The 10,873-nt window shown below is 42.5% G+C and overlaps 1 pseudogene; it reads left to right on the top strand.

The window, feature by feature from the left end:
- Nucleotides 1-9,195: 9,195 nt before the first annotated feature.
- LOC124245346 (protein Mdm4-like) lies at nucleotides 9,196-10,455 on the top strand (annotated as a pseudogene).
- The last annotated feature ends 418 nt before the right edge of the window (nucleotides 10,456-10,873 follow it).

Raw genomic sequence — 10,873 nt, 5'->3', positions numbered from 1 at the left:
ATCCCATGCAATATTTTGGGACATACTGATACTAAAAAAGTATTTGTTGTTTATCTGAAATGCACGTTTAACTGGTGGGCTGTATTTAATCTGGAAACTCTACTGTAAAGCCTTTGAGGAAAGAACATTTTTGCTGATTTCTCCCAGGCACTTAGGCACTTATTTTTCTGTGTTCCTCCAAGGAAGAGCCCAACCTAGTGAGTCATTCAGTGGCTCCGTAATAAACAAGGGAATCTCCAGGCTTGCCTTCCCATCTGCAGGCTGTCTCGGCTGTCAATGCTATCTTTCTAAACAGCCAACTTACCCGGGAATCAAGCCGCAGATCTCAACTACCCCTCCCAACCTTTATAATCAATTTGAGTTGGGCAAGATGCCAGCTTTAAAAAAAATGCACAGAACCAACTCTTGTAGCTATGGAGATAAGAGGGAGGGAAAACCCAAGGAAACAGACAACCTTTACTTTTCTTTACAGAAGCTCTTCTAAACGTAACAGGCGACAATTGGTACAAACGTACCAGCCATTTCCCGGACGTGTATACATATCAGAGAGCAAGGCAAGAGTGAATCAGATTTTACATTTTATGATTTTGCTTTCCTTCATTACTATTACATTGGGACATCCTAAGGGGGTGATGGAAGTGGTCCATCCAAGGTACAGGCGAAAAAGGGGGTACAGGTAATACGGGGTTCATTGCCTGTAGAAAATTTAAAAACAATAATGAAACTGACTAAAGTTGTTCTGCTTTTTATTACTCCATGTTCTGGCAATTCTAAACAATGTCGTTAATAAAATACTCCTCCCAGTGCAACTGACCCTCTCCCCAGACCCTCAGAAGTTCTGATTTTAAGCAAGGCCATCAACCATTTTTTAAAAACCTTGATTTATGGAGTTTTCCTTTTTTGTTGTTTTTGGGGATGGTCTGTAGGAGGCGGAAAGGAGAAGAGAAGAGCTAGACGGGGATGCTTAAGCCATCAAAACAGTAAGAGCCAAGAGTTTCCATGAATGGGGATTTCCCTCTCATGCACATATAGACTGTGTCTGGAGGTTTCCAAGGGTGTAAAGGCAATATTACAGTAAAAGGAGCAGTGGAATAGGAGCCAGCTTACCTGGGTTCAAGATATGGCTCTGTATCTGCGTAGATATATGACTAAGGACTAAAGATATGGCCTCTCTGAACGTCAGTTTCCTCCCCTGTCAACTAGATACTCAACCACACCCCTACTTGTCTACTTCACTTGCTTGTCTTGTGCAACTAAGAGATAAAACATATAAAAGAAAGTTCTTTACAAACTGGAAGATGCTTTACCGATGTAATTCACTGTATTCGTTTTAACAGAGACCAAAATAATAGCAGCTTAAACAAGATAGAGGATCCAGTTCTCTGTCAGGTAAAAGTCCAAGGTGGTAGACGGTTGATGGAGGTGGGGTGACTTTGTTTCCCAAGGTCATCTAAGGACCCAGGTCCCTTCTCTCTTATTGCTCCATCATCCTAACATGTGTTTTCCTTATCTTCAAGACTGAAACTGAACCACCACCCACCACAACCTCATTCTTACCCACAAGGGGAAAAGAATAAGTGGAAGATGAGCAGTTTCCTTTAAGAGCATGACCCAGACGGTACACACTTCACTTCTGTTTTCTTATTGGTTAAAACTGAGTTGCATGGTCTCATACTGCTGCCATGGAGGCTGAGAAACATAGTCTCTAGCTGAGCAGCCATATGTCCAACCAAAGCCTGAAGGTTCTCTTGCTAAAAGTTGAGAATGGATATGGTGTGATCATATGCACCAGTTATTGTCATTATTTTTCAAGCTAATGAATAAAAGGTTGTTTGTCATTTTATTGCTCTGAGCGATGAGACAAGGTGAAAAGTCCCATCTTTCCACTGTGCCTGATGAATTTTAGATATATATCAATGTAAATTATCCTAGTTTAAATGGAGAATGAATTCCTAGAGCAGGGGGTTTCAAAGCACTATCATCTGGGGCCTGTGTGTGACTGTTCTCCCAGGAGAACTTGTCAGTGTGAATTTGGACATAGCTTATAATTATAGCCCTGTGCCTCTCGAGGACCAAGCCCAAATCCCAGGAGGAACATGGAATTTAGACCACCTTGGCACTGTACTGACCCTATGCAGTGAGCTCATAACTGAGAAAGTGGTACATCATCTGGTTAGTGCCTTATCATCCTTGAGGCCTTGTGTCACTGCCTCCATAATTAAACACAGACCATTAGCTATAACCCACTACACCCACATCAATTATGCCAGTTTGGATAACAGCTGCAGAAACCCTCCTTTCCTGTCTTCTGCCTCTCTGGAAATAATCCTGGTCGTATCACACAGGTGTAGTTAGAACTGCCTTCGCTTTTATAAGATGTCAAATTAGCTAAGCTGCTATGCCATGATGAAACAGAAGCTTTGTTCTTCCATACACTGATTAAAAGGTAATTTAACCTCTTCCAAAGGTGGTCTAGCCAATCCCCGGTAGTATTGACATTGTATTAATAAGAAATTGCTCTCCAGGGTGATAAATTAGTGCTCTGAGACTAGTATGCAAACCCATCTTCACTGGATGGCCCAGACTTAAAGAGCAAACTTGGTAGTTTCATCACCCTCTGCCCCCCCTCAATTAAGTCTGCATGGGCTCATGCACCGTATCTGAAATCCTGGAGCTGTGCTAATTAAAATGTACACTTGTCGCCTCCGCAGTAATGCAAGCTGTCCCAGCTTGCTGGTTTCTTCTGTGTGCTAGGCTAAGTTGACTGTGGCTCAGCCCTGATAGGGCTGTTTAATCCACCTCGTTTCTTAGAGATAAGAAATTCAGTTTACCATGAGAAAGGAGAGAACTAACCAAGCCAAAGGGTCTCAGAATGTGGGAGGAGCCTGAGCGTTCAGTTAATCTAACGCTTTCGTTTTACCTATGAGGAAACTGAGGCCCAGGGAGATGAAATATCTTGGTCAAAGTTGCAGGAAGCTGAAGCAGCTGAGGTGGACTGGAATCCATTTTCTCTGACAATGAGGTCACTGTTTTTTACCCTCCTTGACACATCGTACCAAACTGACTACTACCGATACACTAGTTGCCCCCTCATCTGGAGAGCCTCATTCTACCACCTCAGTTTTCTTCTCAGGTGAAGGAAGCAGTCATCTTGCTTGAGAATATGAACCTGACTTCTAGGGTAGCAGACATAAATCTCCATGCACAAACTCAGGTGAGCAAGGAAAATTGCATCTCTTTATCTATAAAGCAACCAGCCCCATCCTATCAGGTGGGAAATTCAATCCCAGACATTCTTGGGTGCTCTCCTCCACTATTCTGGGTGTGCCAAGGTTCTGGGTCTCAGGCAGAACTAAGACATCAGGGTGACCCTCTGGACCTCAGGCAAATCTAGAGGTATCATTGTAATGTCACAGACCCAACCAATAGCATCCCTTCAGCTCCCTAGGCTGCTGGTTCTTGGCTGGCTGGCTGGGAACCTAGACCTCGGTTCTTCTTCCCTCAGCTCTGTTGTCTGAAATCTGCCTCCTCTCTTGGTCCTGTCAGGATGAAGAATGTAGGGACCTGTGGCTCTTCAGAGTCTCAGACTTATTTCTTCCATCCTAAGCCAGAGGAATTTCTTTTTAGTCTTAGAGAAATCTTTGTTTTCCTCAAAAGTATTCTCTCTCTTGCCTCACAATCTAGGACACCATTACAATTCCCTGGAGGTATTGAGGCTTTTGGAAACAAAATCCAGGAAGGGAAATGTTTTGTAGGTAACTTCTTTGTCCAGCCCCAAACCTCCACCATGACAAGAAAGCAGAGTTGGGAAAGAAAGGGAAAAATGCAAGGAGGGAAAATATAAATTACCTCTCAAAAAATTTTTACTGCACAGGGTAATTTAAAGTTCCATGAAAGGATGAACAACCCAAATTTCCAGTTCAGTTTTTCTGGGAGAAAGAATGCTGGGGGAAATTGTCCCAACTTCATCTTGAAAGAAGCATGAAAACCATGAAGTCATTTCTTTGTAATGCGAGAGGGCACTAAGTGACCTCAAAGTGCAGCAATGACTACACTAGTTTTCTGGTCTTCCTCACCTCTTGATTGTTCCTTAACTCCTTGCCACCTGGCTACAGATGCCACCACTCTTCAAAAAGACTTTTTGGAGGGTCCCCACCGACCTATTTGTCCAGTCCAGTGGCAGATTCTTTCTCTTCATTCTCTTTGACCTTCTTCTCCCTGCAACTTTCCTCTTTGGGATGGTTGGTCACACTGGATCTTACTGGTTTATCCTCCACCTTTCTTACCACACCCTCTTTTATTCCTTTACTGTCCTTTCTTCCTTTTCTTTATACTAATTGAAGGCATTCTCTAGAGAACTGATCTTAACCACCTTCTTTTCTATCTCTGTTCGATCTTCCTCCTTGATTAATCTACTCCTACAACTTTTATTGTCTTTAAATCTACGTCTCTAGCATCACTTAATTTCTTGAATTCTAGACTGAAAATTCCAACTGTCTTTGGTTGTTTCCCACTCAATGTGCTACCAGTACCTCAAACTTCCCATGTTCAAAACCAACTCATCTTTCTTCCCTAAACTAGCTTCTCTTTGTGACTTCCTTGCTTCATTAAAGCATCACCATTCTTCCAAACTTTGGATCCATCTTTTACTCCTCCACTCCATTGTCCTTACATCCAATACTGTTTAAATCTCAATAGATTTTACCTCCTCAAATAGAATATTCCAGGTATTATATGATAAGTACATAATAAAGTGGGACGATTCATTTGCAAACCGTGTTTCCATTAATGCCATATAACATTAAATTAACCATGGCTATCATTTTGGCCTTTATTCTTCCATAATTTCTTCTACACAAATATGTATTTTTACATAAAAAGGATCACCTGGTTTTGGAACTTTTTTGTCACTTGTTATATCACAAACACTTTCCTATGCCATTAAATTTTCTTTTATATAGTAACTCTCAAATTTTAAGTGTATATCAGATTTATCTGAGGGTGCTTATTAAAAATGTATTTCTCTAGACCCTTCCCCAGAGATGCTCATTCAGTATTCTGGGGAGGGTCTAGGAACTTGTATGTTTAACCAGTACCCTAGAAAATTCTAATGCATAAGGTTTTCAGATCCCAGTTTGAAAAACACTCTTAGTACAGCACGATTTTTAAGGATTGCCTCATTTTCTTTTGCTTATGTTTACCATAATTTAGTTACCAATACCCACTGACATATATTTAGGCTGCTATCCAATTTTGTAATAGTATTTTACTTCTGCACTGACTTTATCTCAAGGCTCTCTCTTTACCATTCCCTCTAGCTACCCACACATAAAATTTTTCTTTTAGAATAAATTCCTAGAAGTAGAATTTCTGAGATGAAAGCATATGCAAAATTGTAAGCTATATATATAGTAGTATGTCATTATATAATTATTTATAATATATTAATATAATATACAACAAAAATTAATGTATTAATTACATGATATACAATGTAATAATATATAACATATATTGATTTGCATATGTTCAAAGGGCTTTATTTGGACCTTTGTACAAGATTTACTTTTATCTATGTTAACTTCATCTGGTTATATTTCACCCATTGCTTTAAGGGTCGTGATATTTTTGTATCCCTACTCTCCATTAAAAGTATTTGTTATTTTTTTAATCTCCTGCATATCTGATACGTGACTTCTATACTTTCATCTATATTATGGATGAGAAATCGTGAATGAGATAAGATTGAGAAATGCCTTACTGCTCCACCAGAAACCTATATTACTTAACACTCTTGCTCACTCTTGAAACATTAATAACTTAATTTTAATAGTGACTAGCTTATGATTCTCCATTTCATCTCGAAGGTTGTAGGGACAGAACTTACCACATGTTTGCTGAAGTTCACATCTACTGCCATCTACCTCTTGGCTCTGATCCACCAATCAAAAGAGAAAAATAGGTGTATTCGTTTTCTATATTCACGTTAATGCTGTTTAACACAGATTCATAATGCTGCAGTGGCATACAACATAAGGCATGTGATCAAAATGTATATCTGAGGGTGGACTGTGGGCTCTGTCCATCTCAGCAGGGTAAAATAGCTGATGGCCCCTCTGGTGGGGGAGGGAGAGAAAAGGGAGAGGAAACAGAAGGCAGGGTGCAGAGGGCTCACAGCAAAGGGAAAAGGCTGGGAGGTGAGAGAGGGAGAGGAGCAGAGGAGGAATGTAGGTTGCCTGGTAGTGTTAATCATGATAGCAATAATAGTAATAATCTCCAGCATCAATCAAATTTATTGTGTCCAGCACTCTGCTAAATGCTTCACATGGATGGACTCATCTGTTCTCCTAACAGCTCTGAAAGGTGAGTACTATTATTATCTCCATTTTGCAGATTGAGACACTGAGGCACAGAGGGGCTAAGAAGCATGCCCAACATCACAAAGTTATTAAGTGGCATAACCAGGATTTGAACCAGGCCATCTGATGCCCCCTCCTAAGCATGCAAACTGCTCACCACAGTGTGTATCATGTGCCACATTGTTACTACATTCCAGCCACTATTATTATTGGTGTGCACGTGTGTACACACACACACACACACACACACACACATACCCCACGGCCAGGAAGTGAATAGCCATTGCCTTTGTGATGTGTGCATAAATAAGTCAGCCTTGGGAGTCTCTCCTTGTGCTTATTTGGAAACAGTATTTTGAGGACATGAACCTTTGAGTGGTGCCCGTACTTACGGTGACCAGCTTGTCTCAGTTTTCCTGGGACTTCCCCAGCTTTGGCACTGCAAGTCCCGTGTCGAGGGAAACCCCTCCTTCCTGGGCAAACCAGGACAGTTGATCACACTACCCATACTAGTCTCAAGAATCAACTGTATGTTTTGTTATTTCTTCCCACTGAATACACAAGGGGGCATTGTAACCATTCAGTCATGCATTCCTCAAACATTTATTGAGCGCCTAATCAGAGCTATGATTGCTGCCCAGGAACCTAGCACCGAGGATGGGGTGGGGCAACAGGAAAGTGAGCAACCTTCCATAATCCGCCATCAGAAAGAGGAAAATATGTATTTAAATGAACAAACACTTACACTGCACTGACTATGTGCCAAGCACTGTAATGAACACTTTACATTTTAGCTCGTTTAATCCTCATAAATACCCTATGGCATAGTTACGACTATTATCATCCCCATTGTAAAGAAATGGAGGCACAGAGAGGTTAAATACCTCACCCATCACACAGATGGTAAGTGGCACAAAGCAGAATTTGAACCCAGGCAGGCCTTTATTGCTCCGGTGTCCATGCCTTTAACTGTTCTGCTATGCTGGGGGAAAAGGACCTGAACACTATCAAGAACGCTGCGTGGTCTCAGGCTCTCTTTCTGGCTCTGCTGAGGGGTTTTGCCCTAGCCCAGTGGTTCTCAGCCCGGAGTGCACATTAAAATCACCTGGGGAGTTTAACAAATAATACAGATTCCCCAGGGCCCCACTTGCAGAGATTTTGATTTAACTGAGCCACTTTGACCAGGACATTAGGATTTTTAAAAGCTGCCCACAAGGATCTAATGTGTAAGCTGAGTCTGAGAACCGAGGTGGTTAGACCCTCCCCTCCAGCAAGATGGGCTACCTGAGTCCTCTAATCCAGTGCTTCTCAAATGCTAATATGCATCTCAATCAGCTAACCAGCTCCCAGGGGATGCTGATGCTGCTGGTTCATGGACCACACTTGGAGTAGGAAGGATTTTGAGCTAAAGTGTGGTCCTTAGACCAGAAGCCTCTGGCATTTCCTGCTTGTTAGAAACGCAGACCCTCGGGCTCCACCTCAGACCTAGGGAGTCAGAATCTGCATTTTAAAGCACATTTGAGTTTGAGACGTTCTGCTCAAATCCTGAGCTCCCCACAGGTGCCAGGAACGGGTTTCAGATGTGCCAAGGTATGGCCTCTGCTTGGCTCTTAGGAACTTGGATGATGACCTGTAGGGTCCAGCTGCAAGCAGCCTGCCTCATTGACCCCATGTGTATGCAAATATCCTAAGTTTCACAGCTGCCCGCCATGGCGAAAAGGTGAGCAGTCCTACTCTAACTGAGTCTTGCTGACCATTTCCTCACACCCCAAGCAAGCCTTTGCTCACACTCTTTCTCCCATCGGGATGGCCTTTGATGGGCCTTACCCAATTTCTGAAGGTCAAGCCCATGTCCTAATTCCTCCTCTGTGGAACCATTCCCATATCCATGTGGCCATCTCAAACCAACAGCCTTTTTTTTTCACATAAGAAACACATAATAGCATTCCCTGTATGTCAGGCACTGTTCTAAGCCCTTAATATTATTCATTCATTTGATCTCCATTGTACAGGTCAGGAAAACTAGGGCACAGAGAAGTGGGATAAGTGGCTCAAGATCACACAGCTTGTAAGTGGCAGTGTCAAGATTCAAACCCAAGTAATCTGGCTTCAGAATCACTACAATGAACCACAATACAAAGATTCTTCTCACTGGTGTGGGACTTATAGAAGAATTTGCAAACAATGCAGGGTGCAGACAGTGAGAGAAGATGTCTTAGTTTCCCGTGGCTGCCGCAACAAAGTATTGCAAACTGGGTGGCTTAAATCAATCGAAATGTATTCTTTCACAGCTCTGGAGGCCCCAACTTCAAGCTCACGTTCTTGGCAGAGTCATGCTCCCTCTGAAGGTTCTAGTGAAGGATCCTTCTTTCCCTCTTCCTGGCTTCTGGGGGTAGCCAGTAATTCTTGGGGTTCCCTGGTTGTAGATGCATCACCCCAATCTCTGCCTCTGTCATCACATGACCTGTCTTCTCTGTGTGTCTCTGTGTCCTCTCCTCTACTTATAAGGACACCAGTCGTTGCATTAGGGCCCACCCTAATCCGGTACGGCTTCATCTGAAGGAATTACATCTGCAGAGACCTTGTTTCTAAATAAGGCCTCATTCCAAGGTTCCAGGTGGACATGAATTTGAGGTGGGGATGAGGGACCGGACACTATTCAACCCAGTACAGAACACAGAGATTGTTTCCAGGCAGAAAGTGTCCCTTACAAATGCTCAGCTACTCACTCTTTCAAAATGCTGCTGTGACTGATGCCCTCCATGTTCATCTGAGGAAGAACCCACGGGACAACTGTAAGTTTTGGTCAACAGACTGCAATATCTTCAGTGCCAAAATGACATCATTTTCCAATTCCGCCCAGTGTTCAACATCTGATAGTATTTGCAGGTTCTCCCTAGGCCAAATCAATCAGATTGATTTTATGTGTCCAAGGTACAATAAAACCGCCACTTTTGAAGATTTTGCAGTGGCAGGTGCAAAGGTGAAATGTTCACTCTTCAAGTGGTCACGCATTATCTAGGCTGGCACGTAACGGTGAAGCAGCCTACAGTATTCTGTTGTGATCTTTTAGGAGAACTAGTTGGACATCAGAGCTTCTCTGTGAAATATCCATGCCCTCTTTATGACAAGCTAAGAAGGAATCTTGTCACCACCACTCCAGGGCCACAGCATGGATATTCCAAGCCCAGACCACTCAAGCAACGTGCAGAGGAAAGTTCCAACTCCAGGAAAAGAACCGAAGAGGGCGGTATCCCCATGCTGCCTACCTCACCACATAAATGCAGAAATCCTAGAGAGGAAATAGATGCCACCATCGCTCCAGGCACTCGGGCTGACTCTGGGTTTTGAGTGAGTCAGTATTAGAGCAGTTGGGTGCCAGAATAAAAGCAGAAGCTCTAATACTGATCAAACAAGTGAAGAACTAGGGAATGGAAGTGACAAAAAGGTGATCAAGGAGGAAAAAAATGATCTTGTGGACTCTACATCCTTAAGGAATGGCACTGATGCAGAAGTCGCTCCTGAGGATGAGTGGTAGTGTTACTGAGTGCAAGAAATTAAACTCTCCAAATAAGAGATGTTTCTGTTGCTGGGCCCTGAGGAAAAACTAGTATTCAAGACTGTTCTAGGTTAACCCATTATCTCTTCATTCCTCTTATCACTGTCACACCTGAAAAGAAGGAAAGTGAAGGAATTGATGTCCTTTATTGCCAAAGAGCCATTTTGGCTCCAGTTGTTACAGCCAAAGATCTATAAGGAAAGAAAGAAAGAAAACCCCAAATTTCTTGATCCATGCAGCTCAGCAGAATTCTTGGATTTGCCTCACAGTTCTAAAAGGCAGAGACCATCTGAAGCGGGGGAGAACAATCAGATGGCCTTTCAGAGCAGAGACCAGATACGGAAAATATGGAGGACTGGCAGAAATCTCTTGAAGCTGCGTAGCATATGTGAGAAGAGACCATGAGATGGGAATATTATTCATGGAAGAACAGGCCACCTTGTCACTTGTTTCAACTGCGCCAGAAGATTAAAGCCTGGGGCTTCATGCCCTCTTTGCAAGAAGATTCAGTTGCTTATTAAGGTTTTTATGGCCTAGCTGAATCAGCGAATTGCAGGGAAATGATAAGCAGGGCCAGGTCAGGGATAAAACCATCAGGACTGAGCATGTCCACTCCGTGTGACCCACTGCATCCATCTTTTGATTCATGCAAACGTCTGTGTGCTGGGGCATTTTTCCTTCTAAACTCATATGGAATTTGAGAGCAATTCTTTAAAATTAGATTATCAATTTGGGGACTCCATTTACATGAAAAGTTACTTTAAGCACTACATTCTTCCTCTAAAAAAGAAGTTCTTGGAGGAAACAATTACAAAGACAAACAGGAAAATACATTCATTCACCAAATTATCTAAAGATTAACCTTTCCCCATCAATTTTACTCCCCACCCTTCTCATCTATTCTGTTGGAGAATGTTCTTAGGCATAAAAATCCAAGGTGGCTATGAGAAAAACA

The sequence above is a fragment of the Equus quagga genome, chromosome 10 (genome assembly GCF_021613505.1).
Source record: "Equus quagga isolate Etosha38 chromosome 10, UCLA_HA_Equagga_1.0, whole genome shotgun sequence".
Classification (NCBI taxonomy): Eukaryota; Metazoa; Chordata; class Mammalia; order Perissodactyla; family Equidae; genus Equus; species Equus quagga.
This window is presented reverse-complemented; position numbering and strand designations above follow the sequence as displayed.